Source organism: Alexandromys fortis, unplaced genomic scaffold (assembly GCF_014885135.2).
Source record: "Alexandromys fortis isolate MF-2015 unplaced genomic scaffold, M_Fortis_MF-2015_v1.1 scaffold_1, whole genome shotgun sequence".
NCBI lineage: Eukaryota > Metazoa > Chordata > Mammalia > Rodentia > Cricetidae > Alexandromys > Alexandromys fortis.
In genome coordinates this window covers 40,771,047-40,798,451 of record NW_026067927.1, presented here as the reverse complement: position 1 = coordinate 40,798,451, position 27,405 = coordinate 40,771,047, and the positions used below count along the sequence as shown (strand labels likewise).

Here is a 27,405-nt window from a genome sequence, read left to right as displayed (position 1 = left end):
AGAACCATCCAGTACCTGTTCAGCCCACGAGACTGGGACCTCAGCAGTTATGCCTGGAGGACCCTGGAGAGCCACTGACTTCAGTCCATGTGGAAAGCCTGGTGGACATCAGATTTCTTGGAGCTGGGTTTACAGGCACTTGTGAGCCACCCAATGTGACTTTAAGACAAAATGAAACAAAACAAAAAAGCAATGTTTTGGGGCTGGGAAGATGGCTCACCATACGAAATGTTTCCCGTATAAATGTGAGAACCTGGATTCAAATATCCAGAAAAGTATAGAGCTGGGTGCAGAAGCGCATCTCAGGTCAGCAAGCCCAGTGCATGCAGCCACAGACAACAAAGAGACCCTGTTTCAAACCAGGTGGGATGCAAGGAGCAGCACCAGAATTTGTCTGAGCTCCACACGTGTGCTATGGCTTGTACACATCCGTATACACGCATGCACGTGGCACGCACACATACAAGATTAAGAAAACAGTCTTCAAAAGTAACATCTTTCTACTTCTTGGCACCTTGGCTTAATTTGCTTTGCACAAATTCTGTCTATACTGATTGTCACCACTGGGTTCCTGGAATAAAAGGATCCTGGATACAAAAACAATGGTTTTCCAAGCTATGAATGGCTGACTGCTGCAGTTGCCCTCTGGGAAGGACTGAGGAGCAGCACTGCCCAGTGAGATGTGATGACTACCCAGGAATTAGCCCAGGCTGTCCCTTTGCTATCACTATGGGGTTACATGAGAAGGAAGGCCAGCTCGTGAGCTGCAAACCCCCCTCACCCATGTATTGTGTGCTGTTGTTTTCCAATCTGAGATCATTTCCCCATAAGTCCGATGAAAGAGGTGAGGAGGAAGAGTCAGAGTAAGCCCCTTATCCGAAAGAGGGTCCCAGCTGAGGGCTCCAGGTGAAAGCTGGAAAGAAAGAAAAGGAAAAGCACGGCCTGTGCCAAAACTCCCTGAGGTGAAATTCCTTTCCAAACCCAAACTGGCAGAAACTTCAACCCTATAAGAACCATCTAGCTCGGTTTCTGATTTCATTTTCTGCAAACCCGACCGTGCGGGAGGCAGCTCTCCTCTGCTGCATATTGAAGATCAGAGGTGGGGACACTAACCTGGAAGTCTAAGTTACTTTAAAAACTCGCATAATCTGTGTGCTTTCTGCCCCAAACGAAAATGCAAATGACATTTTAACTATAAAGAAGAGAGATTGGACTAGGCAGCTACCTGGGAGAGAGGCGTGTAAGCCTTAATTGGTGAGGCATTTTCAAGAACTTTGCATACAGTTTCTAGATAAACACTTTGCAATGCAAATACAGGGTTGTTTTATATTGTCTCTTTTGGCTTTCAGAAGATCCCTTTCCTTGGCCAAATTGGAAAAAAAATATTAATTAATATTTCACATAAATTTAGTAATTTAGTAAGGAATACTGATTCATATGATATTTTATACCGACACGCTTATAAGAGGGGCCAAGGTTTTCTTTTTTGGTATTTGTTCTAATCTTTAAAGTCACAGACTAACAACTTTGATACTTATTTATAAGATATTTAGGAGCAGAAAGGTTGGTTTGGGCCATATATTTTGTGACAAGGTTATCGCACCAGCCCTAGAGAAAACGAAAGTCCCATACAAGAATCCAATGTGCAGAAGTCAGAGAAGCTGTGGCAACAAAGACAGACAAAGATCTGGGCTTTAGTTAGCAGCAGCTGGGCCTGAGCGAGAACCGCACCTTTTCAAGCTACGTGGTTAGATGCATTTCTCAATCTCTCCAAACCCCACTTTCAGGACCTGGAAATCCATCACATCCAGCTCACACTGGCCTGAGGAGTCACTGCATGGCTGGTCTCTAATGCGCACATTCTATCCCAGGACCCTGCTTACTGGTGACCAGAAAGCGAAAGTAGCCATCGGGTCACAAAGGTCAACAGCACCCTCCTCAATCGCAGCCCCCCACTTCCAGCTGTTTCTAGTTCTTTACCCCAAACTGGAGTGTCTGGAAGGGAGGCGCCATCCTTTGCTTGAGAACTGTTTAGAGGGTTATCCTGGGGATCAGATCTGGCCAAAGCTCATTCTCTCTGAGGCCTTGGCTTCTCCCTCTCCACAGCAACCACGTCAGCCCTGCTGACCTCACAGACCAAGAAAAGCACCAGTCTCTGCCTGGATGTCTAGTCTTTGCACCAACTTCATATGCCCTCCCCCATCAGGAGGTCCCCCAGCCCACCCCAGCCCACCCCAACCTTCTCTGATTGACCTACAAAGAAAAGCTCCTCTCCCACTAAGGCTGCTGCACAGTGTCTTTCTGGGGCCTTTCTCCTAAAAGCTCCCACAGAGGCCTTTGCAGGATCCAGGAGCATTGCCACACACCCCCCCCCCTCCCAGGATCCTCCTTGGATCCCTCCCTGACCCGGACCCTGATGGCGTTTACCTCCCCAGACACTGCTTGGCCTTCTCCTGTGGCCTTGGGGTCCCTCCAGTCAGTCTTGGACTCCCAAGTTCCATTTGTGAGTCACACTTCATGTTGTAGCTCCCAAGGTGGGACACAGGTACACAGGTTACTGAATTCTACGCAAACCCCAGCTAGGACATGGAGAACCTTAGGTCCAGAACTGAACCAGGACACCCTTCACACACCTCAGTTCTTCCTAAGTTAGCAGCCACCAGTTCATTATCTATCCACAGTTCAACATCTCAAAAACTTCTGGTCATATCCAGTCTGGGAAGATAAAGGCAGAGCAGCTGGGCTGTTCTCCTCCAGCTCCCAGATGGGAGAACCAGGGGTTACTTTTATTACTCAAATGCCCCATGACCTTTCTCTACCCATCACCCCTTTCCATTGTTCAAGTTCCTCCCTGGCCTCTGAATTTCACAGTTGTGAACCCTAGTTAGGATGGTTGCCCAAGTTTCTGTTACTGTGTGTTTGTTTGGGCTTCCAGTCCCTGGTAGGTTTCTCTGTGACTGTAGGGAGCACACCATGGCAGGGAGCGCTGTTCACCAACACACCACAGTGACCTGATTTCCTCCCACAGGTGGGGCCAAAGCTTTAATGCATGGGCCTTTGGGGGATTTATGTCCAAACCAGGGCAATGCTTGCTCATCTGCAGCCTTGTTGCTGTCCTGTAAGGCACCTCATGGGATGTTCCCAATCCTCCCAGGTCAGGGTCTGCTGCTGCCTCTAACCACCAGCTGCCAGTTTAGATGCCGTTTTGCCATCCTTACCATCTCTTAGAGGGAAAATTTAAAAAAAGTCCAAGTCTCCACTAACGACTGGAGTCATCAAAGCTCAGAGCAAAGGGCTGTCAATCAGTCTCCTTTAGTCCCAAACTGAGGTTGGAGATTCCCAAGCCTACGGCATAAAATCCTTTAGGGAGTGCCAGCTCTGACTTTTCACTTCTCCCTCAGAGTCACAGGGACAGAGCTGATGCCTCTCCAAGCAGCCCACACTTTCCACAGTGGGGTGGAGAACGCAGTCCCAGCCCTTCAGCAAGACAGGGCTGGCCGCAAACAGCCATCTGGACATCCTGTAACCCGAAACGCATACTTTCAAGAGGGGTGCAAATGACAGTCACAAATAATGTGCCCCCAAATGTTTATCAGCTCCCTGCCATGGCCACTTCCATTTATAGCTTATAAATGGTTATTAACTGGCTCCCTCTCATCAGATAACCAGCCCCAGAACAGGTGGCCAGAAGGGTGGGTGATTAGAGGCCTCCTGGGAGGTGCTGTGTGCTTGCCTGTGGGTGGTCTTCCTGCCTGAGGCCAGTGCCCACATGAGAAGCCATAGAAAGCCTCCAATTTGGGAGATAGCAGCCTGTTGTCTGCTTGTGTATAGCTCTGTCCAAGTTACAGCTGGCTTTGCTTTCTGACCAGCAAACACTGCCAAGAAGGGTTGAAAGTTCAGCACTTAGCTTCCCCCCAAAAGGCATTCCCTTCCCCTTTTAGTCAGAGGCAAACAGTCCTCCCAGCTTTTGCTTCAAGGGTTCTTTAGAGGGCCTGAGTAGATTTTGCAAACTCTAGCCAGGACGCAGGAGTTAGAGGGGGGATCCATTTGCACCCAGTTGGAAGCGGAGGGTATCGTCAAGAACTTAGTTCTCTGCTAAAAATAAGCCTTGTACAATCTGATTTTCTCAAACGGTTATTGGTATGTCAGACCACAGAGACATCCGCCCACCGAAGGAAGGAGAGATGTTAGGCCAGGGTTTCTTAGTCTCAGAGCTGTGGGCACTGCAAAGGCCATATTGTGTGTCTGAGGAAGTTTAACACAGTTGTGCCCTTTGTCCTAGACACCAACAGCAGACACTTTCTTTTTAAAATCATGAAAGATGCCTCTTGATACTATTAGGGACAAAACTACCCAGTTAAGTCCTGAGTGTCCTAGCTGACCACAGAGAGTTCATGACACTGTGCACTGTGCAAACCAATGCAGAGCAAACCTCAGGTAATGTCTATTAATGACCAGTGGTATTCTGGCATTGCTCATTGAAAATAGAAAGATAGCCAGGACGGAGGGGTAAGTTTGTGATCCCAGCACTTGGGCTGAGACAGGAAAGATATCACGCAGTGGAGGCCAGTTAGGCGCTATATAGTGAGTTCCAGGGTGGTCTATGCTACAGACTAAGACCTTGTCTCAGAGATGTAATGATTTCTGCGTGTAAGAGACCTTGGCAGATGAAAGGCAGAGACCTCATGGTGGCTGAGAGACAAATACTCTATGCAGGCAAAGCTTAAGTAAGGAGTTGACGGAAAGAAGGGTAAATGGAGGGAGAGAGGTGGGGGGGAGAAAGAGAAATAGTAATCAATGAGGGAACAAAAACCTAGTTGATGCTTTATGATAAACTGTGGGGTGGGGGGAGAACAGGGGTCAATGAAGTAGCCCAGTGGGTTAAAGGTGCCTGCCTCCAGCCAAGCATGGTGACACACTTCTTTAATCCCAGCACTTGAGAGGAAGAGACAGAGTTCCAGGCCAACCTGGTCTACATAGCAAGTTCTAGACCAGTCATGGTTACACAGTGAGATCCTGTCTCAAAAAACAAAACAAGCAAAGAAACGTAAGGTGAGGGTGTCACTTGCCTTCAAGCACAATAACCTGTCTTCACTCCCAGGGGCCCAGGTGGTAGAGAAGAGAACAAACTCTCTTGAGTGTCTTCTAACTCTCACCCAGGTGCCATGCCTTCCTGTGCACACAGATGCACACAAACACATGCAATAAAATAAACACTGCTTAGAACTGAACCTTGGAAATGGTGAGGAATGATCTCACACAACCCACTGCACTCTCAGGGTCTGGGTCCTGAGACCCAGATTTTTTAAATGTTTTATTTCTCTTCTCCCCCCTCCTCCCCTGTTCCTCTACCTTCCCCTACCTCTGCTTTCCCTGTGTAGCACACACTGGCCGTAATCTTGTAGTAACACTCCTGCCTCAGCCTCCTGAGTACTAGCATTTCAAGTGTGAGCTGCCACACTCAGCTCTAGAGTAATAATAGTTTTTTTTTAAATCTTCAAATATGAGCAACGGCCTTGAAGTTAACAGGAGAGCAAACAACAGATACAATTCTTACAGGCCCTGGGAGTCTAAAATGAGCTTTGGGGCTTTAGCAGGCTGTGTGAATCTGAACATTTCTGACTTCAACTATTCTCACACTTATTCACTTCTTTGCTGTGTGTGTGTCTGAGGACAACTTGCAGGAGTCACGTCTCTCCTTCCACCATGTGGAGCCCAGGGATAGAACTCAGGTCGTCAGGACTGACAGCAAGCACCTTAGCCTGCAGGACCATCTCACTGGCCCCCTTCCTTTTCATATTCATATTTATTCATTTATCGCAGTATTGGAGATTACACCCAGGGTCTCAGCATTTTCTGCAAGGGTGGTACCACAGAGCCACATCCTAGAACTAAATTTTAATTTTTAATTTACAAGAAAGAATTGTCTGTGTTTGGGAGGTACAACATGATGTCTTAGTTCATAGATACATTTCAGAATGGTCAAATCAACTTAATTAACATGTCCACCCTCTCACACAGTTTTCATTCCTTTGTGGTGAGCGCCTTTGACGCAGACTCTTTCAGCAATTTGGGGCATGTCCTTTAATTTCTTGGAGTCTCACAAGCCTGTCCTCCAAGTGGGTGATAACACTCAGCCCGCCCACTTGAAAGGGTTGGTTGAGAACCAAGCAAAATAATGTAAGTGAAAGAATCTGTAGTTAAAAAAAAAACACATAATTTTTTTTTCCTGTGAAAATAAAAAGGTTTTCTCTTTCCTTTTTTTCTTTCTTTTTTTCCGCAACCTCCCTGGGGTTCCTTGATCTCTAGTTAGTGGTGACGGCAGGATGGGTGGGCTGTGGCAGGCTACGAGTGGCAACATGCTCCGAGCTTGGCAGCTGCTGTGACTACCAGGGATCACCAGGCTCCCCAAACAAGGAGATGTGATACAGGTAGGGCTCCGGGTGTGGTCCATCCCAGGCAGAATATGGTGGGTTGTGTGAGAAGAGCTTTAGAACCCGCAGAAGCTCTGTTCTGCACCATGGCCTATTGGTATTATTAGCAAGGCCAGCAATCAAGTTCTCCTGTTAGGAAAATGAAACTTACTGGCTGAAGGGCCACCCCACTCCCACTCCCCAGTTTCATCCCCTCTCATTTAAAAAGGAAAAATTAATGTTTAAACCTACTGAGTTTACTTAGTGCTGCCAATGGGGCCTTCCACTGGAGCAGGCGTAGCCTCCTTAGGGGCCTCATCCTTAGAGAAAACCAATTCATTTTCCCTTCAACCCATTACCAACAGCTCCTCAGCTAGGGTGGAACTTCGTGTTTATCTCCACACCCTCCATGCTGTGATGTTTGTCTCACTTAAAGGGTGTGCACGTCTTTTGTATGTATGTAGTCACAAAGTCCGTGAGTTCATGTGTGTAACTGTCCTGGCTGGGTCTAGAAAAGTCACCTTATTGTTCCTTACAGTCACTACCTCTGGCTCTTATACTCTTCCCACTGCCTCTTGAAAGATGACTGCCAAGCCTTGCAGGGCGGGGTTGTGGTCTATAGATGACCTGTTGTGGGTCATCCCACAGTCTCTTAGCCTCCGCACCTTGACCTCCTCGGGTGCTCTCCACTGTATCTCATTAAAACAATGTCTCCCAAGTTCACCAGTTCAGCTTGGTTGGCCAGTGAGCACTTGGGACCCACCTGCCTCCACTCTCCAGTGCTGGAGTTAGATCTGCATTGCCATGCTAGGGACTTGAACTCAGACCTTCACGTTTGCACAAGAAGAGCAAGCTCTTACACACTGAGGCATTTCCCTGGGGTCCTCCACATGTGAAGTTTATGCGGAACCAAAGCTAGGGCCTTGTGCTTTCTAGGCAAGGTCTCCACCAACTAAGGCAAAACCCAGTGTAAAGGGGGCCATTTTAAAATACATACATTTTAGTATTTATTTTTGTGGTGTTAGGGATTGAAATCTGGGTCTCATGGACGCTAGGCAAGGTCACAGCTTAACTCACCACATTGTATTTTCCAAATAGCGCGTGATGGTTGCAGGTACGTGTAGACAGCAGTGCTGATGCAATGCATTCATATAACATTTATTGATGACATGTTCGTTCCCTTCTCTTCATTGCTTCGTGGTGTTTGGAGCCTTCAAATACCTTGCTTACCTTACAGTTATTCACACAATGTGCAATAGCTAAGCTCCAGTCAGCCTGTGGTGCTGTGGGACTTGGGAGTATACTTTTCTTGTCTAATGGCATGTTGGGATCCATTATCCAACCTCCCTGAATCTTGGAAGGAAGGCTTTGGAGTATTTGGGATTCAATGTTACCTACTCATTCTTGAATTACAGGTGGAGGAGCATCCCACCCACAGAAGTGTTTGGGAACACAGAGTTCATTCCTTCCCAAGGTCCCCCGGCCCTCTCTTTCTCAGTTCCTGTGTCCCAGGCAGTGTGGAAAGGGCTCTGCTCATGGAGCCCCTTAGCCCCTCACATCCCTAAGGTGTATTCAGGTTGCTCTGCTTCAGCAAGAGCAGTTCTTCAGGGGAAGATTGGCATCGCCCAGCCAAAGCCCGACAGCTACTGGCCGTGAGGATTCTGCGAATCTGTGTCTCGGTGGCAAAAGACTATGCTACAGTAGCCTTTCACCAGCAGGAGGAGAAGAAGGGAGGGGAGGGGAGGGGAGGGGAGGGGAGAGGAGGGTACCCGGAGGCCACTGCCTGAGAGGCAGCTCCTGAGAGCCAAGGCCAGGATACCTTGGAGGAATCTGGGAACTTCCTGGAACCCCTCCAATGTCTGTAGCAAATGCCACTTCTCAGCTGTGCTGAGCAGGATGAAGGCTTTTCAACCTCATCTTCCAAGTGCTACTCCACCCCATGCCCCCCAAAACAAAAACTAAACAAACAGTTAAAAAAAAAAAACCAGCCTGCAATAACCAACCTCTAGAAATCCATTATCTGTCTTACTGGGTCCAAGCCATCAGCTAGTATGAGGCAAGCCATGAACCACCGCTTTCCTGTCCTCCACCACAGCAAGTGCCCTTCAAAAGGTCATTATTTTCATGAAGGCAGAACACTCTGTGTAGCCCAGGCTGGTCTCAAACTTTCCATCTGAGGCAGAACACTCTGTATAGCCCAGGCTGGTCTCAAGCTTGCTGTTGGAATTCTATAATAATATGCCCATCCTCCTGCTAAAGCCTATCTCTTTCATATTAATTTTTAAAGAGTTCTTTTGTGCATTATTGAAAATAAATATTCTTTGTAACTATTTTAACTGTTCCTTCAACTTTTTTTGTTTCTAGAAACTTCTGTGGCACTTTATGGCATGCAGAACTATATATTTTTATGAAGTGATAGCCAAGGTCTTTACGTTTATATGACTAGATGGGTACCCACCTATGTTTTTCTAGTTCTTTTAAGTTTTTATTTTATGCCCTTCAAACCATCTGGAATAGATTTGGATGTAAGGTAGGACGTGTAATACTTTCCCCACAAACAGTTAGCCAGCAGAGTTAGACATTAATTTCTAATAATCCTTCCTTACTGATTTGTTAACAAGGTGGAGACTTTAGTCCCATATTGCTCAGTGGGTTTCTGCTCTTGTTGTTGAAGTCAGAGGATATCTCTCAGGGCTGGGGAGATGGCTCCGTGGGTACAGTGCACACTGCACGAACATGAAGGACCTGAGTTCCCATCCCCAACAAAGCTGGGTTTTGTTGCATACATCTGCAATAGAAGCTGAGAGTGAGAGACAGACCAGCAGACCCTATAATCCCAGGAGCTCATGGGCTAGGCTGCCTAGCTAGAACAGCGAGTTCTAGGTTCAGAGAGAGATCCTGTCTCAAAAATGTGGCGGTGGGAGGGGGTAGGGGCGGATAGAACCCACCATTAGCCTTTTTTTGTTTGCTTGTTTTGTTTTTTTTTGAGGCAGGGCTTCTCCATGTAGCCCTAGCTGTTCTTGAACTAGTCCTTTAGACCAGGCTGGCCTGGATTTAGAGATCTGACTACTTTTGCCTCCTGAGTGTCGGAATTAAAAGTGTGCATCAGCCGCTGTAAGCCTCTTTCTTCCGCATTTGTATATGTGGGTCAGTGTGCCCAACACACATTTGTTCACTGTTCCATCCACTACACACACACACACACACACACACACACACACACACACACACACACTCTCCAGAGCTCTTTGCCTAGGGGCTCTGATGCTTTTGCATGTAGGATACAGGGGTGAACAAGAAGTATGACATTTGATGCTTTGGCATCTCTGAGAAAGTCAGTGTTGGATCCCTTGAAACTTTGGAATATTATAATATGTGTTGGATTCTCATTATTATGACAAAATGGCTAAGATCAATTGGCTTAATAAAGGGGAAGGTTTGTTATGGCTCACAGTTCAGAGGCTTCAGCTCACAGCTCCTTGACCCCGTTGCCTCGGGCCTCTGGTTGCTCAGTGTATTACAGCAGGAATGAGTGGCAGAGGAGGGTACCAGAAAAAAAAAAAAAAAAGGAAAGTTCCAGGGTCCCAACGTTCCCTTCAAGGGTTCATATCCCACCACAATGACTAGATTTTCTTCCCCTAAAACCTGCCTTCTAAAAATTCTATCAATTCTCAGTAGAGCCACAGGTTGGATCTCTACTACAGAGCCTTTGGGGGACACCCCTAAACTACAGCACTGGAGTCCAAACCCAGGAAAATGCTTAAAACACTTGGAAACGTGTGTGAAGAGTGGGCAAGAAAGCCGGGCGGTGGTGGTGCACGCCTTTAATCCCAGCACTTGGGAGGCAGAGGCAGGCGGATCTCTGTGAGTTCGAGACCAGCCTGGTCTACAAGAGCTAGTTCCAGGACAGGAACCAAAACCACAGAGAAACCCTGTTTCGAAAAACCAAAAAAAAAAAAAAAAAAAAAAAGAGTGGGAAAGAGCAGACAGAACCATCTGTGGCTTGAATAGAGCACTGTAGATACTGTGAGGAGCACCGTGGATATGTGAGGAGCACCGTGGATACTGTGGGGAGCACTGGTGGATACTGTGGGGAGCAGATCCCGAGAGAATGTGTGTTATTGACATAATCGTGGCCGTGACAAGAACCCCAACGCCTCAGATCCATGGGAATGGCAAAGCCTTCCCCTGATACAAGTGGGAATCTTGATGAAGGGCCAACTTCTAACTTACAGCAGTGTATACAGAAACTATCTACCACAGCTTCCTTCTACTGGATGAGTGTAGCCTGAGACTGCTCCCTTGCATGTTAGTTAGTTGCCTCCTTCTTCCCCTCCTCCTCCTCCTCCTCCTCGTTCACGCTGTGTAAGAAACAAGCTGAGTCTCCAGAGTATCTGACCCATCCAATCACAGCTTCTCTGTATGTGTGTCTGTTGTTTCTTCATTGTCTAAGTAAGGCCAATCCCAAAGTTGTGCAGGTCACAGTAGACACTGCTAATAACAGCACCTCTGTTAGCAGGGCTTCACAATTGGCATTTCTGATTGGGGTGAAGTGAAGGGCTGTATGTGAACATCAAAAGGCCATGGCAACAGGACAGGGAGACAGAACTGTAAAAGTGAGACCATCTTCTGGGACTGCAATTTCAGAAAGAACGGGAAAGTGGGGCTGAAGAGATGGCTCAGAAGGTACAATGTTTGTTGTAAAAGTGCAGGTGCCTGAGGTGGGATCCCAAGAAGCTACATAAACCATAGCAGAGCAGATCTCCTACATTCAGATGGGAGGCAGACACAGGAGAATTCCTGGAAACTCCAGAGTCAGCTAGCCTGGAATACACAGCAGAGAAAACCAGAGACAGCCTTGGTGCAAGGTGAAGACCAACTCCAAGGTGAGTTCCATGTGCACAGCGGCATACATGTGCCTGCAAACACACACACACACACACATGCACAGAGAGACAGAGAGGGAGAGGGAGGAAGGAGGAAGAGAGAGAGAGAGAGAGAGAGAGAGAGAGAGAGAGAGAGAGAAAGAGAGAGAGAGAGAGATCTGTTTATAAAAGAAAAGGAGAGTAATATGTATTTTTCTGTAACCATCTTGTCTCAACCACTCAAGGAGTGACCATAAGTATACTGTGGCCTTAAGAGAATTTCTGATTCTTGTTGTGGTCTACAGTTTCCTGTCATTCCTTTTATTTTAGACTCTTACTTTTGTAGAAGACTTTCACCAGCTAAGCTTTAAAAACATTCAAAGGCATCATTTTAAATCTGAGTTTAAAAGGAAGCTCTGAAGTATTAAATGTAGAAAATAAATGAAGACATATAAAAAAAGACATTTCAGGGCTGGAGAGAGGGCTCGGCAGTTAAGAGCTCTTGATGCTGATCTAGAGTACCAGTTCAGCTCCCAGCACTCACCCTGGGTAGCTCACAACTGCTTGTCACTGCAGCCCCAGGAATCTGACAGCTCTGGCCTCTGCAGGCACTTGTACTCATGTACACAGACAGACAGAAATACAGACAGACAGGCAGACACATAATTTATAAATAAATATTTTTAAAAAGATATTTTAATAAAGTTCTAATAACCACCCTTTGCATGCCCACAGGCATAATCTTCCCTGGCTGTGATGGGTGTTCTTGGTTGTCAACTTAACTACACCTGGAATTAACTAAAACGCAAACATCTGGATGTATCTGGAGGGATTATTCTTTTTCGAATTATTTGAGGAAGGTGGGAAGACCCACCTCAAATCTGGCCCACACTTTCTGGCGGCAACTTACATAAGGGACACAGAGGAAAGGGGCTTGTGCTTTTGTCTGTGTGTCCTTCCTCCCACTAGCAAGTTCGTTCCTTTGCTGGCGTTAGAGCCTACTTCTTTGGAATTCCAACATATAATACCAGCTCAGACATCTAGCCTCATGGGCTGAATAACTACTGGATTCTTGAACATTCTGTTAGCAGAAAGACATTGTTAAACTAGCTAAACTACAGTCTGTAAGACACTCTAACAAATCCATTTTGTCAGTTCCGTTCCTCTAGACAACCCTGACTAATATACCAGCCACACATTATTCTAATGTATAAATGCTGAACATGTTCTTTGGTCATGGATAGTTGGTTCCTCTCATTGTTTCTATACTGCAATTCAAACGAAATCAAGTATTTCTGTTGACAAGTTGAATCATCTCAATCAACTACTTAAAGTTAGCTCCCTGTTTCCTTCCGGATTACCCATTCTCTTGTATCTGGCCCATGAAGCTCACTATACCCCTACCCAGCTTAATGCAGAAGCTTCTTTGTAGCTGGTTGCATGTCCCTCAACCCTCAAGGCTCAGCGTGTGTTTCCTCGAGAAGACCTGTTTCACTCTCCAATAATGTGTCCTTTCTCTGAGAGAGCAGTGTGGCACACCCATGTCTATGGAAACAAGCATCTTCCGGAACTATCTGAGGGAGTAGTTGGCTTTGCAACTGGAGTTGGGGTTTTGGCCTGAGCACGTGTGTTTGATCTCCCATTGGATAGACGGCCTTGTACTTAGCACCTTGTACAATGTCTGACCCAGAAAAATAGTTGCTCAATAAATGAGTGGAATTGTATTGCACATTGATCTCTTAACTTAAATTCAAATTCTCCCATAGGCTTACAATAACGGAATTTCATGACTGCCTTTGATAACTAAGTAGACTATTACCCCACCCAGAATGGACAGAGAGGTCAGGGTCATAGAAGTCTTCGGGGGAGTTCCTGGTCTACTGTTATCCAAACAATAATCATTTTACGGTTGCTTCCAGGGCATTGAAAGATCATCTTCAACATGCCCAGCTGTGATTTAGACAGTATGGGGCTGGAGAGATAGAAGAACATACCAGAAAGGAAGGCAAGACCGGAGATCTTCCTGTGAGATCCGACCCAGGCCCACGCTATGAAAAGTTTCTAGGCTAGCCGATCCTTGGGCTTGTTATAAAGTTCTTTGTGACTGGATGGGCTGGGAGTTATCTGGGTGTGTCAGCCAGTATTTTCATCACTGTGTTCAAATCCCCAGCAAGAGGGATCCTAAGGTGGGAAGCGTTTATTTTAGCTCATACTTCAGGAAACAGTCCATCATAGCAGGGGAGACAGGGCTACGGGAGCAGTTTGGTGGTGTTTAAGGCTGTCTGCTCACGTTTGGTGGGATCAAGAAGCAGAGACAGGGCTACAAACTTCAAACGTTCCACAACCTTCCCAGACAGTGCCACCAGCTGGAGGCCAAATGTTCAACCATGAGCCTAGGAGACAGTTGACATTCAACTCATAACGCTGGACGATGTCTTTCTGAGGCCCAGAACCTTGAGAGCTGTGAGGGCTTTGTATGAGACAGAGTTGAAACTGGCAGCGGTTCTGAGAAATTAGCAAAGCTGGAAACAGAAGGACTTGAAGTCCAGCGACACCCCCTGGGTACCACTCCATGAAGGCCAAGCCTTCCTGCTGGCATCAGCCTGCAGAGGAAGACTTCCCCTCTCTGTAACCCCAGCTTCAATGGCTTCATAGTCTCCCTGTGTCACATGAATAAATCAATGTGCACCACAAGCCAATGTGCAAATCACCATAAACAGGGCAGAGCTCTTGTGTTTGGTTGAATTGTGAAACCAAGCCCTGACATTTCAAGTCTCTTCTCTTCCTTAATGCCAGTTGCAACCCTGCACTGATCTCAAAGTTGATGTGAAGAAGGATCAGAGTCTTGATGGGGAGATCAGAAGTGCTGATAGCACCCAGCAGGACGGTCCTCAGTTCCCACCATCATCTTAATCAGGTGAGAAGCTTTCGGGTTCTTGGTTATTGGGAAAGTATGACCTTAACCCACCAAGTATTGTCTGACTGGGGGAGGGAGCAGGAGAGTGAGTAAGTGAGGGGCTGGGGAGATGGATCAATGAGTAAGAATGATGGTTGTACAAGTGTGAGGACCTGGGTTCAAATCCCCAGCTCTCACTCTAGAGTTGGGGGCAAGGTACTGCTGGCTTCCAGCATAGCTCCAGACTCAGTGAGAAACACTGTCTTTCAGAATAAGGCAGAGTGACAGAACAGATGCCCAGTGCCCTCCTCTGTGACCTCCTCTGGCCTCCTTACATACACAGGGCCCATGTACCCACACATGTGCACACGTGCGCCACAGACAGACACGAAAGAGAGGCAACAGGTGAGGCGTGTGTATGGGGAGGGGGAAGGGATGCTTATGAGCTCAGGAAGAGGAAAGGGCCTTTAAAAAAAAAAAAACACCCAAGCCTTTGCCCTAGGGCTTTCCTGAGTGAAGCCTCCAAGGGATGAGAAGGGAAACATAAGATGCAGTGAATACCAGGACCCCTCTTGAAAGAGAAACTTTCAGGAAACCACACAAAATCAGAACTTGCTGGCCTGAGAGTCAGTCTAGAGAGATTCTTTCTTGGTCCCGAGAACTAGGAAGATGATAAGTAAGCGCTAAGCAGACGGCACAAATGTCTTAATAACGCAAGTTCACAAACATTTTTTTCTTCCACTCTTGGGAAAGTAGAAGGAAATAAATTAGAGACGCAAGCCGGGACCTTCAACCTTCCTGCCTCCCACCAACGTCTAGAACAACTAAACACAAGCGTCCCTTAGTGGTTTCCTCTTTGTGTGAACATGCGTGAGCGATGGGAAAGAGTTATACTTGAGGCCAGTACATTTTTAACTCCCTGGGAGGTAATTTTTTTTAATCTAAACACGCCTTCATTTGGGCCTTCAAAGATGAAATAATGAAGCAGCTATACCCGAGTGCCAAATCTCATTCCATCATCAGCTTTCCATAGCCCCAAGTGCTATGTCAATTAACACCTCTCAGCTCAGGACCAGAAGCCTTCTTCAGGACTATTTCTACCTGGAGGAAACAGATATGGGAAGGGCCAAACCTGTACTGTCAGCCTGAGTTCAAGCGCTATCGCCTACCCCAAACAACAGCAATCATATATGATGTGACTGTGGAAGAGGTTAGCCCCAGAGGTATGCAAAACCACACACACATGCACACACACACACACACACACACACACACACACACAAAACCTTTTATTTTTAAATGTGAAACTTAATTTCTGTTTGAAGCATCTTTCCCACCAGATGTTAGAAGCTTCACTTTAACCAATTAAAGAGAAGTTGGTGTCAGTGCCCCACTGTGTCTTCACTCTGGAGGCCTCCTGCCTCCCTGCTGACAGACAGGGGCTGTCCACGGCCATCCCCTGCAGTGCAGACACTCTCCTGACTCTGGCTGGGTGGCCCACACTACCTGCCCCTCGATGCCCCTCTCAGAACAGCAAGTCCTTGGCAATCCCTTCATCCAACATCTCTGTCCTGGTAATGCTGGGACTTCCCAGACTGCTGCCTGGGAGTGGAAGGTCTCATAGGTTCCAAGGAAACATATCGGAACCCCTGAACGCTGAAGTCTAAACACCTAGTCTAAGACATGATCAGAGGGTGGGAGACGGCTCAGTCGGTGCGAGCGCTTGCTGCACAATCATGGGGCCTATGTTCAAATCTCTAGCATTCATGTAAAAAGCCATGTGTGGCTGCAGGTGCCTGAACCCCCCAGGGCTGTGGGAGGCAGAGACAACAGGATCACTGTGTTTCCTAGTCACCAGTCTACCTCAAGGGTCAGTAAAAGACCCTTACCACATGCATAAAACCTTCAAAAAAAAAGAAATAAAAAAATTCTGTATTCTGGTTCAGTTACTGAGCTGTATACATGTGTTGAAATGTTTTAGTGTGCTGAACCAATGACTATGTTATTTCAGGTAGTTAATTCTAAACAACTTAGTTGTTGGGTTATTCAAAGTGGCTCACGGAGGAGGTAGGTTGTGGGTCAAGCATCCTTAGCTGCCTCTCCTGAGTCCTTTTCAATCTTCGTCACAGTTAGACACCCAGCCTTTTCAAGGGTTCCCCCAGGTACCTGGCCTCTGAATCCAGTTCCTGAAAGATAGCAGGGTGTTGGCAGCAGATCAGAGGGCAGGGTGAGGGGGTGGAGATGCAGGTCTTCCTGGCTCCTTCATTCTGAGTCACAGGTGGGCAGAGGCTATGATCCTTTATAGGAAGCTACATGCTCTTGGGGGGCTGTCTCCTACATAGACCTCTCAGTGATGGTCACCACTGTCTCTGAACTCCAGGGACCATGCTCTACTCCCTCTAGGCCCAGGAATATCAGGCTTACCAAGACAGTTGGTCCGAGGAGTATTACCAGTACTGGGGGCTTCCCTTCATTCTGCCTCTGCTCTGAAAATGACTCCTTTGCTTAATCCTTTCCAGTCCCCTGCTTTGTGCAAGCTGCCTGCTGTCCACTGGGACCTGACAGAATCAACTCTCATCGTATCAGCAGCCGGGAGGGTCCTTCCACCTCATCGTCCATTGTCCTTCTTGAGTCTAGAGGGGGTCAGGTTGTGAGAGGAATTAAATCACATGGCTCCTAATCTCTGCTGTGTTTGTAGCTCCTTCAAATGGGGATAGCCACACCCCCAGCTCCTGATGAAGAAGCGGCCTGGGTATCTATTTCTTTTCCCACGTGCCTCTATGACCCTGCTTCTGTCCCAAACTGCAACATGGGCCCGCTTATAAGAAGCCGACAGGCTGACAACCACACACACCGGCCCCCACTGAAGACGAAGTGGGCCTATAACACCTTCCTGCAAGAACACACCTCAGAAAGGGAGAAGAGAATAAAGTCTTTAGCAGTTGAGACGGAAGTGGATGGTAACCTTAGGCGCGTCCGACGGAACCGAGTCGATGCGTTAGAAAATGGGAGTCTGGATCGGCAGAAGCTACGAGGCAGAAGATGAGAACAGCTTGGGATGACTGGAAGCCACGGAGTGACTTAAAATAGAGAACCCCTGCGAATGGAGCACCCAAATGTGTTCTTGGAACAGGTAGGGTGACCCTCTTTACTGATTACACCACGACCATTCTGGCTACTTATCTGCCTGAATATCCAGGAAGACACTGATGGACGTGGTGGTTGGCCCTGGGTGTGGTCCCTGAGAACCCCACATTCTTCTTGCTCCCGAAGCCGTGAGTCCTGTCTGAACCTGGCCCCATTCCTGAATTCCTGGGAAGTTGCCAAGCAGGGTCCTTAGGAGTCAGACTGTCTGGATTTCCCTTCCTGGGTTTCCTGCTATTTAGCTCTGTGGCCTCTGGGCAAACTCCTAACCCTGAAGCCTCTGTTTGCTCATCTATAAAATGGGGATGATAATTGCTTCATCCTCACAGACTCACTGTGGGAATTAAATGAGTTGATACACAGCAGTAGCCGACATGTTGTACTTCCTAAAATTAATACAAGCGGTGTTCATAACTTGGTTTTTCAGAAGCAATGGGGGAGGGGATGAACACAGAGACATTAGCACCAGTGTCTGGCCATCCAATATCAACCATTAGCTTTTCACCAGGGGCATGACTTTGGAGTCAACCTCATTTTCAGGTTTTTTTTTTTTTCCGTCTGTAAAATGGAAGTAGCAGAGCCCATCTTTCAAAGTCACCTGAGTAAAAAGTCGTCTGGAAAGATGGTATAAGTCAGGTGTTTGTGGAGGAGACCAGGAGAGGCCTTGCTTTGGATTCGCTATTCTTTCTTTTTAACACCCTGTAGCCAGGTGGTGATAACTCAGCTAAAGTTCAAAGACACCCACAGCAGCAGCAGTAAGAAGCCTTTGGGCTCCCTTTCTCAGGCGAAACCTCGGACCACTCAGGCCAATATTCTCCAGTGCTCCCTGAAGAGATTCATCAGAGTGTCTGGGCCGGCTCTGGGAAGAGGGAGGAAAAGCTTTTGACTGTGGGGAAGCCATGGGAAGGAAGTCAACAGGAGCTAGCAGAAGCAGCAAGGGAAGGAGGCTTGCACCACACCAGAAACCAGCCTGACAAACCACAGCAGTCTTCCAGAGAGGTCCATGGATGACTGCCAGAAAACCCAGAAGGAATGGGAAAGTCTCAGAGGCTCGCCTGAGTTCAGAGTATAGCTGCATCTCTATACCAGACGCTGCTCAGTGGAACATGACCGCCCTCCTTCCTTCTTTCCTTCCTTCCTAAGTTTTTTCTTGGTGTGAGTGTGTTGGGGGTGTGGTGTGAGCATACGTGTATGCATGCACATGCATTGGTATACATGTTATTGTGTGCAGTGTATGTGGAGGCCAGAGGACAACCTCAAATATCATCCCACCCACTCTACTTATTTTTAAGTAAAGTCTCTCACTATCCTGGGACCGACCAAATACGTGAGGTTGGCAAAACCCTAGGGATCTTCCTGTGTCTACCTTCTTAGTGCTGAGATTGCAATCATGTGGTTCCTAGGGCTCAAACTCCAGTCTCCCTGCTTGCAACTGAGGCTGTTTCCCCAGCCCTCTTTTGTTCTTTGACTATATCGCAGGAAACACGTGAACTCCCACACCATAATTCACTTGTAAAGAGATGACCAGCAATGTGATGTATGTGTATAAAGTCAGACACAGGGTGCCACATTTGCCATGGCAACCTCACTCCAAAACCTCAGAGAACCTTCGGGCCTGGTCTGTGTGTACATCTATTTACCAGCTTTGGATCCGAGACCCACTGCTATGTCAGCCCTCAAACGACTACAAACAGCAATTTCAAACAGAAACAGCCTAGGTCTAGCAAAACAGGCCTCCCGATTTAGCTCCGTGCCTCTCACCAGAGGCTGCACATGGGTACCACACACACATCTGTGTCCCCATATCACAGCTGCATCAACAGAAAAGCACAGTTGAGGGACAGCCCTGGATCCCCCAGCGAGCCCTGTCCTGGCCAAGAATAAGATCTGGGCCTCAGACTCTTGCTCCGTTGCCTCAATGCTCTCTGCCCTTATAAGGTGATTAAATGGTTCTTTTTCTCCTTAAAAAGGGGTGGGGGTGGGAAAAGTGGGGGGGAGAGTGGAAGGGGCAAAATGAGTTTGAATGCAACTGTTTTGCCTGCAACTTGGAGCACTGTGGTCCTTTTATTCGTTTGGAACGAGTGGGTATACAGAACGGCTTTGTTTTTCAATTCATTAACTTCCCCAGAAAAAGACCATCTTTTCTGTTTATACTAAGGAGCTGGATGTGGAGCCATTGCCATGTGTGTGGTGTAAATAAGAGAGGCCACCAATGGAGATCCGTCCCTTTCATGATGAAAAAAAAAAGAAGAGTCACTTCCTTGGGTTGCAGGGGACATTTCTTACCAGATGTCAACTCTTATTTTTCATTATGGAGAAGTAGGTAAATAGCTGTGGTTTTAAATTAGTGTCCTTTAATTTGCAGAGCCCACGCGGGTCCTAAAGCACTCCCCAGGACGTAAACACTTTCACGGAGAAACACAGCATCCAGAAAACTCCGTGAGACGAGAGCCATCCCCAAAACACGGCATCAGTACAGCCATGAGCCCTAAGCGCAGCGCTGGGTGTCAGCGGTTTCCTGACCACAGCAACCATGGCCCCAGAGAGCACCATCACGGCCGCTGTAGTATTTCAACAGCAAAGGAATGTGGGCTTCGGAGCCTTCTGTTGTCTACTAGCTGGCTAGCTGGCGGTGACATGCACATGAGTGCCTTCCCCGGGGTTTTTCAGATGTCCCGTCTACACGGTCACTTCTTTCCATGCCCCTAACAGCAGATTTTGGCAAGGTTTACAATAAGACAAAAGCCCTGCTCACTGCATCCATCTAGAACATTCTAAAAACAACTTTTCACGTTGACATGTTTGTTTTTCATCCCCAGTTACACTTACATAATTAAAATACATAACACAAGAGAATTTCTGTAATGTCGGTGGCAACCTTTGAACTTGTACTTTACCCATCAGTGTTGTTTGATTTACAAGGAAGTGACAGTTTGTTTCTTCAGGCCTGTAATTTTCACCTAGATCCATCAGTGACCTTAAAGGCACAGGCCAAAGTCTACGGATGAGGGACGGATGGGCAGGTCAGAGAAGCAGGCTTCGTGTCCATGGGGGAAGTTTTTGTGAGTTAATTTTCTTCTTTCTAAAAATATTTCACATTTTGTGTGTGTGTGTGTGTGTGTGTGTGTCTGCCCATACACATGTGTACAGGTACCTGCAGAAGCCAGAAGAAGGCGTCTGATCTCATGGGTTGGACTTTAGGGGGCTGTGAGCCGCCTGAATTTGGTGATAGGAACTGAACTTTGGCTGTCTGGAAAAGCAGGACTTACTCTAATGTCTGAGCTGTCTCTCCAGCCTGATTTTAAACTTCTTTCTAAAATTTTAAAGGACCCAAGCTGAGCTGTGGCCTTCCTCATGCTCTGCACCTCTGAAGCCTGACTCACAGGGGCTCTGCTGCCCTTGGCCTCCCAGCTTGTGGAAAGAGCAAAGTCAGAGTAAGGAACTTCCCAGGGCAGCCTGGCACCCCACAACTGGCCTCCAAGGAGGGTGCTGCAGTCCTGAAGGCAGGAATGTTCTCTACCTTCATATCCCAAGACCCATTCACCCTTCTCTAGATCCAGACCTGCCCTCTTCCCCATGCTGGGATGTGATTCTTGGGAACCTGATGCTCTCAACGACCTTTGTCCCCTGTGTTCTGAGGAGTTGCTGCTGCTGGGAGAAGGGCACTTAAGCCGTGCCTGTGGTTGGATACAGGCAGAAAGAGTTCTCGTGCAGCCTGCCTCTCCTAACTGCTCTCCTCAGGCCTCAGCACCATTAGACCCATTTCCTCAAAGCGCTCTGTGATGGCTATTCTTGGTTGTCCACTTAACTACATCTGGAATCAACTAAAACCCAAATAATGGGGCATACCAGCGAGGGATTTCTGCTTAATTTGAAGTGGGAACAATTAGAACCTCTTCTAATCTGGACCTTTGAGGAAGAAAGAGATTTTAATCCAGAACCCTTTTTTTTCATTATTTGTTTTTTGAGAAGGGGTTTCTCTGTGTATCCCTGGTTATCCCGGAACTAGCTCTGTAGACCAGGCTGGCCTTGAACTCACAGAGACTTTGCCTCCCAAGTGCTGGGATTAAAGGTGTGCACCACCTCTACCTAGCTTAGTCCAGATCTTTCAAGGTGGGGGGACCTGCCTCTAATCTGGGCTATGCCTTCTGCTGGAAGCCTATATCAGGACATGGAAGAAGGAAGTTTGTGCTAGCAAGGGCAAGATCGAACAAGCAAAGAACACAGACTCCCTTTGTTAACAAGGTTCCTGCCTCAGCACCCAGAGCAAAGCCCCTCTATTCCTCCCTGAAGTTCCCTTCCCAGCAGCTGCCGAGCCATGTGATACTAACTCTACCAGAGACCCTGGGAAAAACACAGATGTCAGGGCTGTAGGTCATGGGTATTTAAGGATTCTGGGTTTATTGTTGAGCATATATGAGAACAATAATAAAAATGATCATAATGTTTATAAACTGTTGACTGTGTGAAGTTTCCAATGTATTCTGTCCTGAAAACAACTCCATGGTGTAGGAGACAATACTGCAATGGGTTCAGATGATTAAACATTTGTCCTGGATCACACTCTGGTTCCCGATCTATAACCAGAGATGCTGCTGCTGTCCCTGGGGAGTCCCACATGCCACTCGCCTGTTGGCAAATCCTCTCCGGAAAGTTTTCAAAACCTTTAGTCTAGTGGTTCTACCCTTTGGGCTTTTCCAAATCAAATAACAATAAGTGCAGTGAATATATACGTATATAGTTCTCACATAGCTTAGTTTCCATGTGGATATTGAATACAAAACACTCATGAATAACCAGAGCCCAATAACAGGGTAATAATTTAGTACATTGGTATGGCCTTGTCTTAGGGTTACTATTGCTGTGATGAAACACCATGACCAAAGAAACTTGGGGAGAAAAGGGTTGATTCAGCTAACACTTTCATATCCCAGCTCATCATCAAAGGAATTCAGGATAGGAACTCAAACAGGCCAGGAACCTGGAGGCAGAAGCTTATGCAGAGGCCATGGAGGAAAGCTGCTTACTGGCTTGCTCAGCCTGCTTTCCTATAGAACCCAAGGCTCAGGGATGGCGCCACCCACAATGGGCCAGGTCCTCCCCCATCAATCATTAATTAAGAAAATGCCCTACAGACTTGCCTACAGCCTGATCTTATAGAGATATTTTCTTGATTGAGGTTTCCTCCTCTCAGATGACTCTATCCAGCACAAGAGTGTGGTACAACCATGAGCACCTATGGTACAGATACTATTTGGTGTGTGTTGCTCTGAAGGTGAATGCAAATAAAGTAATCCTACATTAGCTCAGAATTGAGTATAATAAAGAGGGTTTTCATTTAGGGGGAACTCACAGATCACAGTCCTCTGCACAAATGGGGAACAGGAACAGAATCCAGCATCCACGTGTGAGAGAGGAGAGAGCAGGCGGGCATGTATCTTTTTGGTACCCAAGGCCACGCCCAACCTGGTCCAGCCTCTCAAAGGCCATTAGCTGAAGGAGACTCCCCATCATTGCCCAATAAATGTTTCTTTGGGACCTGACAGCTGCTGAGACCAGGCTTGTGTCAAAGGTATCCTTGCATGGAGGCCCAGAGAGGCCTTTGCATGAAAATATGAGGGTGAAACCTGGATTATCTTGGAGATCCCAAAGCGTTGGAGATACCAGAGCCATGGGATACCTGCCAAGGAGAGCTGCTGACAGGGAGAGGAGCCAGCCCGAGGGAGACGTGTGTTGTGGTCAACGAAGCTGAAAGGAGCTGGAGATCTGAAGAGCATTTGACATCAGACCAGGAGATGCAGAGTTTGGTTTTTGCCCAGCTGGTTTAAGTCTTGCTTTGGTCCAGTGTTTCCTCACTGTGCTCCCTTCATCCCTTCTGGAATTGTTACGTCTATCCTGGTCTCTGTAAGTTGGAAATATGTGATCTGCTTTTTGATTTTGATTTTACAGGGGGTTATATTTCAGAGATTGCCATGAGTCTCAGAAGAGGCTTTGCACTTTGGACTTTTAAACAGTGTTGAGACTGTTATAGACTATGGGGACTTTTGAAGTTGGATTGAATGCATTTTTACTCTATGATATGACTACAAGCCTATGAGGACCAGGGAATGGAATGTGGTAGTTTGAATAAGAATGATCCCCATAGACTTATAGATTTGAATTCTTGGTCACCAGGGAGTGGCACTATTAGAAGGTATGACCTTGTTGGAGGAAGTGTGTCACTGGAGATGGGCTTTGAAGTCTCAGATGCTCAAGACAGGCCTAATGTCACTCTCTCTTCCTACTGCTTTCCAGTTTGTACACAGAGCTTATAAGCGCCATGTCTGCCAGCACGCTGCCATGTCGATAGTGGACTAAACCTCTGAACTGTAAGCCAACTCCAATTAAATGTTTCATTTCATAAGAGTAGCTGTGGTCATGGTGTCTCTTCACAGCAATAGAACACTAAGACACCAACCTCCCCTAATGTAAGAATTTCTCATCATTCATTTCTATTCCCAAGTCTCTTCCCTCAACTCTAAGAAAAACAGAATTCTATTTGTCTCTGGTGGAAACAGCTTTCAGGCTGGTTTGAAGAATAAAGTCAAGCAGCCAGCTGACACCAGGCCAGTCTTGCCATCCACCAACCTTGGCCTGCTCAACCAGAAACAGTTACTCAGAAGCTCGCCTCGGCTGTTCCACCCAGAATGTGATGGACACACAAAAGAAACAGCTCCGAACAAACAAGCTTTGATGGCTCCAGCTTTCCAAGGCTTTCATCATCAGCAAGTATCAGTGTCATCAAGTTAGACTTCCTGAGGGACGGTCCGAGAGTGCATGACCGCAAGGAGCCCTAGGAGAGTTCTGCGCCGTGGAACACCAGCTGACAGGCCGGTGCGGATGAAGCAAATCTCACGGGGTCCCACCTCGAGATGAAAAGCTGCTAAGAAAGGGGAACTCAGTCTTCTCCAGGACTGAGCTCCCTGATAAGAGTTATCCAGTCCCAGGGGTCAGTCCTAAACACATGTACACACATGTGACTCTAAACGGCCTCAGCAGGTGGTACCTATAAATGCACACGTATGTAACAAACACAGAAAAGAAGGCATCATCCATTTGAAGAAGGAATGGGGGCACAGGTAGAGTTGGAAGGCAGAGTGAGGGAAGGAAAAGTTGAAAATATAGTATTTATGTACAAAGTTCTCGAGAAAAATTTAAACTTTAAAAAAATGTAAAGTCCAACTGGCAGAAAAGGGAGAAAAATGAGAATAACTGAGTGATGGGAGCAAAGGAATGGGGAAGGGAGAGGAGATGGGGGAAAGCAGGGGAGGAAATAGAGGTACCAGCCTGAACTGCCGAAAGAGACCTGAGCTTCGACAATACTCCATCTGGAGTTCTAAAACTCTTCCAAGGCAGCTTGTCCTCTAGCAACTTTGCCCCCACACCCCAGACCCAGCAGTGTTGTTGACGTCACCTGGGACTTACTTAAAATGTAGACTCTCTGACTTGATCCAATCCAGTGAGTCAGAGCCAGCACAGCCCCAGGCTAGTGTGTGTGTGTGTGTGTCTTAGAAACTCTGCCTGGCATGTTGTCTAAAGTCTTGGCCAACTCTTCTGGAATTATATAATATAATCTGAACCTGTCTCCTGTCTCTCTCTAGTGACCCCTAGTGGAAAAGCAAAAAGGCACCAAACTCTATACAAAGACAATAAAGACAACAACCTTTGATTCCCACACTGAACCGACAATTCTCCACCCTTTGGTCAGTTGAGTCCATCAAGGTCCCAAGGGCTTGGGAGATGAGAATCATAGTGTCCACCTTCCTCTGAAGGGTCAGGTATTTTCACATATGGATGCTGTTAAGATTCAAAAACAGTATCCCTGAATGGAGCCATTCCATGCACAGCCAATTTTACATCCCTCAAACAGAGACACGTCAAGATGGCCCACCAGTCACAGTGCCAGGTGCCCTTCATAGTCCGCCTCTTGGATGAGCCCTTGCTATGAAGATTATTGTTTAAGGTTGTTTCTTTAGAGGAAAATCAGTGTTCCAATTGATGGTGTGATTGGAGTTTCGTGTGAAAGTGGGGAAAGTTAGAGGAGTCCACAAGGGAAAGGATTCTACAAGCATCTGCCTTCTTGTAGGACTTCTTGCACTTGGTGAAATTAAGGTGCTTTATGGATCTCTTAAGTTGGTTTCATAGTGCATCTGCACAAACAAAATATGCACACACATGCACACACACACAGGCACACACTCACATGGGCAAGCACTCTCTTGTAGAAACACACACTCACTCACAGGCACACACACACACAGGCACACACTCACACACTTGTTAACCGAGGTTTCTGTCCTGCCCAGTCCCACAGCCTTTCAGCTCCAAAGAAGCACACAGAGGCCTACATTATAAACTGGTTGGCCTAGTAGCTCAGGCTTCTTATTAACTAATTCTTACATCTTACATTAGCCCATAATTCTTGTCTGTGTTAGCCACGTGGCTTGGTACCTTTCATCAGCGAGGAATTCTCATCTTGCTTCCTCTCTGGGTGTTCTCATTGCCCTGCCTCTACTTCCTGCCTGGCTACTGGCCAATTAATGTTTTATTAAAAATAATATAAGTGACAGGATAAAAGACCATTGTCCCACAGCACACAGAGGCAAACACACAGTCACACACTCATACACGGGCATACACACATACTCATACACAGGCACACACTCACACACAGGCATGCACTCTCTTGTACAAACACACTCACAGCACACACTCACACACAGGCATACACACAGACACGCATGCACATACATGCACACGTGCATACACATACACTATAGATCCTCAGAGTTGGGAAGTGTTTCTCATCAGTCACTCTCCTCAGAGGGCTACCCACACCCTCTGATTCTCAGTTCTCAGACTATTGCTTTGGGGCTGGGGTAGTGTTTTTGTTGTCCCATTGTTTGGTTGGATTTGTATGTGTGTGTGTGTGTGTGTGTGTGTGTGTGTGTGTTGAGACAGGATGCTGCTATATAACCCAGGCTAGCCTCATACTCTTGATGCTCCTGTCTCAACCGCCCTAGTATTGTCATTGGGCACTCTATTGCTGTTTGCAGCTGAGGTTGTCTCCTACTCTTAACAAACCTGATCATACCCATTGATCCAGCTACCATTCTGTATTCTGCAGATTAATATAAAAATGCAAAGAGGTGAAGACCGGGCATAAAAGAAGAGGAAAATCAATAGGAGAAAAAAGGAAAGGTTGCAATGAGGACTTTGCATGGTTTGAAAGTTGAGGCTGGAAATGTGACTCCCTTGGAAGGATGCTTATCTGGCATGCGCAAGGTCCTAAATCCAGGCCCCAGTGCCTCACAGCTGCGCATGGTGGCTCGTGCCTAGAAACCCAGCACCTAAGCGGTGGAGACAGAAGGACCAGAAGTTCAGGGTATCTTCTACTACATAGCAAGTCCAAGTCCAGCCTAAGCCGGAGGCCCTGTCTGAAAGAAATAGGAAAGGCCACAGCTAAACAACTTAGTCCTCCCCAACACTGCCCAGCTCAAGCAGTGAGCTGTTGTGAACCCATCAGGTCACTAAGGTCTTTCCACAAAGTCTACACTGCAGACACAAAGCGTCCTTCAGCCCATGGCAGGCTGCTTCTGTACCTGACAATGCTTAGCCCTTAAGGACTTCTCATGGTGATGGGGTCCTATAAGCACTCTCCAAAGCAAGCTTGAGGGTTGAAAACACCATGTTGTCTGATGTGCAAGTCTTTTATTTCTCATTAGATGATCTTGCCGCTTTGTACTGGGGGATTTTATTGTCAAAGATGTTTGTCCTACTTTCTCTTCCTACATTGAGTCCGAACTGGAGTCAGCCAAAGCCATGCTCTACAAGGCCTGGGTGGTCCAAGAGAGTCATACCCTGAAGGTCGTTACCACGTATGTGATGAGAGGTGCCAGTGGATTCTGTTTGCTGTCCTCCCTTCCATTTTTTATCCACCTGCCCTTCCTCTCTGTCAGCCCTACACCAGGGGCACTGCTGTGAACTCACAGGGGTGGTAACTTGAGAAAGCCAAGAACTATGGACTAATACCAACCTTCTCACCACC

At 47.0% G+C, this 27,405-nt stretch overlaps 1 long non-coding RNA gene across 2 annotated transcripts; it reads left to right on the top strand.

The window, feature by feature from the left end:
- The first annotated feature begins 6,295 nt into the window (after nt 1-6,295).
- Nucleotides 6,296-19,186, top strand: LOC126502952 (uncharacterized). Of its 2 annotated transcripts, none has more exons than XR_007592115.1 (4): nt 6,296-6,431; nt 11,126-11,299; nt 14,075-14,195; nt 16,694-19,186. It is a non-coding gene; the product is annotated as an uncharacterized lncRNA (long non-coding RNA). The 2 variants fall into 2 exon arrangements; XR_007592114.1 differs by having other exon boundaries at nt 11,121-11,299.
- Nucleotides 19,187-27,405: the final 8,219 nt, after the last annotated feature.